Source organism: Myotis davidii, unplaced genomic scaffold (genome assembly GCF_000327345.1).
Source record: "Myotis davidii unplaced genomic scaffold, ASM32734v1 scaffold854, whole genome shotgun sequence".
NCBI lineage: Eukaryota > Metazoa > Chordata > Mammalia > Chiroptera > Vespertilionidae > Myotis > Myotis davidii.
The window spans coordinates 2698811-2701665 of NW_006285939.1; the positions used below are offsets into that span (position 1 = coordinate 2698811).

Genomic DNA, 2855 nt, shown 5'->3' on the forward strand with positions numbered 1-2855 from the left:
GGATCCCGATCAATGATTCTCTCATCATTGATGTTTCTATCTCCCTCTCCCTTCCTCTCTGAAAAAAACAAACAAACAAACAAAAAAAAATTAACCTATAACAAAGATGGTCAGCTTATCTTTAGGCAGGTTTAAAACCAATAGATTTGCCCAGCTGGTGTTGCTCAGTGGTTGAGCATTGACCTATGAACCAGAAGGTCATGGTTTGATTCCTGGTCAAGGGAACATGCCTAGGTTGTAGGCTCAATCCCCAGTGGGGGGTGTGCAGGAGGCAGCCAGTCAGTGATTCTTTTTCATCATTGATGTTTCTATCTCTCTCTTCCTCTCTGAAATCATCCTATATAATAAAAGCATGATAGGCTGTGTTCGACCGATCGGTTGACCTATTGGTTAACTGCTCAACCAGTCGCTATGATGCGCACTGACCACTAGGGGGCAGGTGCTCCGATAGCTTGCTGCTGGGGTCCTGTGCATCAGAACTGGGCGAGAGGGCCAGATACGCCCTGAAGCCCTCCCACGGTCCCTCCCTGGCCCGCCGGCCAATCTCCAGCCATCCCTCCCCCGCTGGCTAGCCCCAGTTGGCCCCGATTAGGGACTGGGCAAGAGACCACACCCATGCACGAATTTGTGCACCAGGCCTGTAGTTAAAATATATTTAAAAAAACACCACCCAGTAGTTTGGGTAGCATTTTCCTTGGTTTAAGGTTCATTGTTATATGAAAGGAGAATATGTTTCACCATAATTCTCATTTTTTACCCTCATTAACTTGTATCAAAGTTATATGTAGTTTTCAGTGAATCCATATCCACAAAATTTTAAAAAATTATTTCAGTTTTGCCTTATCTCTTCTGAAACTCTTGTGGGTTTCCAGTTTTTTATTCAAGTTCAAACGATTATGCATTTTAAGAATCTCTTCCTAACAAAAATTAAGAGTCTTCTTACCCTGTTATTCCTACTTGATTCATAATTTTGCTTATCTTAGTAATGTTCTTCTGTAGTTTCCAAATCTGTCTTTCTAACTTCGTTTAGATACTGCTTCAAAGCTCACCACCTCATTCCATCTAGTCTTGTGGTGTGATACGTTACAGTTTTTTCTCAAAATTTTCTGATGTGACTTGCCCTGAGAATACTGATCTCTCTAGTTAAGTCACATAACCTCAATTTCCTGATCTCTGAAGTTCCTGCCTCCAGGGAATGGACAGATGAGAGGCAGGGCAGAGGCTTGCGGACTTGTGTAGAGCCCCTGCCTGATGTAAAATACCGTGATTGAAATTACACTGTATGATTCTTTCAAGTAAATGGGCAAACAGATGTGTGATAGCTATTAATGTAAATTAAGAAAGCAAAGGCTAGGTAGAGATATAAGTAATATATGTGTGTGTGTGTATACATATATTTTTCAAATATGTATTTTTATTGATTTCAGGGAGGAAAGGAGAGGAAGAAGGAGAGATAGAAACATCAGTGATGAGAGAGAACCGTTGATCGGCTGCCCCCTGCATGCCCCCCTCACTGGCTATAGAGGATGCAACCTGGGCATGTGCCCTGATCGGGAATCGAATCATGACCGTCTGGTTCATAGGTTGATGCTCAACAATTGAGCCATTCTGGCTGGGCTATATTCTTGTCTGTGAAGCAGTTGATACTTACTGATGAGAACAGGAAACCTTGAAAGATGAGGATTTGCCACGATAAACTGTGAGGAGCAGGCGTGGCATGTGAAAATTTACAACAGGTTTAAGGAAAGGTGAGACTGATGGGGTGCAGATGAGTAAAGGAATATAATGAGTGTCAGTTCATTGTCATATTTAGCATTTGCTTAATGCAGATGGTACATGTCTGGGGTAGGAGGTGAAATAATCCGGTGTTCTAGTTTAGCATGACAGCTCTGGAAGGTGTTACACAGCTGAAGAGGAGGGAGGCAGAAAGGAGACAGTGGTTGTCTTAGTGGCAGAGGTGAGGATCTACAAGTAAGCGATTGCAGGACCTGTGGAGTCGAGGCACAAGGAGACAGGTCCAGATGATGTGGTAGCAGAAACTCTGAGGTGCTTTGTCTGCAAGCCTGGGGGAGTGGTGTTTATTTCTTCTCTCTGCATGTGCCCCCTTCACTGTCCTGTCCAGGGTTCATTGGATCTCTCGAGATAGAAATCGCAGGAGTTCACCACAAAAATAGTCCTTAGGAGAGAGGTTTATTTATTTATTTTTTAAAAATATATTTTATTGATTTTTTACAGAGAGGAAGGGAGAGGGATAGAGAGAGAAACATCGATCAGCTGCCTCCTGCACACCCCCTACTGGGGATGTGCCCGCAACCAAGGTACATGCCCTTGACCGGAATCGAACCTGGGACCATTCAGTTCGCAGGCCGACGCTCTACCCACTAAGCCAAACTTGTTAGGGCAGGAGAGAGGTTTGTTACAATGCTCCAGCGCTCTAGGGAAACAGCATCCAGGGGGAGAAAGGAAGTGCTGCTGCTGCCGAACAGGGCCTGGTTCAAGCCCACGGAGCCATTTTAAAGAAGTGGAAGCAGGAAAGATGATGTTGGAGCATCATGTCTGAGTATGTGGAGGCAGGGACTCTCTGACACCTGAGCAGTGGAACTACATGCTTCTTCATGACTTGCATGTCTCATTACCCTATTAAATCTCCACTGAGAGGTGTGTTTTTTAGCATTTAAATGAGGGAGGGTTACGGAAAGGACAGTCTTTCTGGTTAGGCGCATGTGTGAGCAAAGGGAACACAGTTGAAGCCTAGTGCCCTTCAGGCTGGTTGCCAATTGACCGTAAGGAAAAGGGAAAGCATTGGGGCAATTGACAGGTTTCTGGCTTCCTGCAGCTGGGCCCGGGGCGGGGCG

The 2855-nt window shown here is 44.9% G+C and overlaps 1 protein-coding gene across 1 annotated transcript in view; it reads left to right on the top strand.

The window, feature by feature from the left end:
- Positions 1–2855, top strand: part of LOC102769368 (WASH complex subunit FAM21A) — a 122427-nt gene that overhangs the window by 107633 nt on the left and 11939 nt on the right. The gene's annotated exons all lie outside the window — the stretch shown is intronic.